Source organism: Copadichromis virginalis, linkage group LG9 (genome assembly GCF_057382275.1).
Source record: "Copadichromis virginalis isolate Kocher_CV1m ecotype Utaka linkage group LG9, C_Virginalis_male_GT1.1, whole genome shotgun sequence".
Classification (NCBI taxonomy): domain Eukaryota; kingdom Metazoa; phylum Chordata; class Actinopteri; order Cichliformes; family Cichlidae; genus Copadichromis; species Copadichromis virginalis.
This window is the reverse complement of record NC_140626.1, coordinates 8,409,208-8,409,795: the sequence shown is the minus strand read 5'-3', so window position 1 is coordinate 8,409,795 and position 588 is coordinate 8,409,208.

Genomic DNA, 588 nt, shown 5'->3' with positions numbered 1-588 from the left:
TTAAAGGCCCTGTCAGCCTGCATCTACTGACATTAGAAAATCAGAGAAAGTCAGTCTGCAGCTGATTCTTTCAGTATGCCCATTTTTGGTTCATTTCTAAAAGGCCCTAACCAACACATCACTTATGTCTATAAAATCAGCACGCACGCTTGATCCTTTGTTAGCAGCGGAAAAGACTGAAATCTAAACGCAAAGACTTACATAAAAGATCAGAGCGGATAGAATCCATACAAAAACTTTACATTTTATACAAATAATGACTTCAAGGAGAGACAATAGTAAAGGAGAGATATGACAACAGCATGCGAGTGGAAAAAGTGACACAGCTAGTCGTGAATGAGTGAAAGCCCCCATAAAAATAACATGTGGTGATGGTATAACATCCTTGATGCACGCAAGTTGGTGCTCTATATCCATCGCTGCTATTGATGTATTCACAGACTGCTGTTAATAACATCTTCCTGGCAAACATATGATCCAAAAGTAATGGGCACATGTGGATAATGCAATGGTTTACTGCTATCAACCAGCTTTTCCACTGAGGGTCATCAAGTGATTTGTCAAAGTCATACTAATTGTTGTCACTGC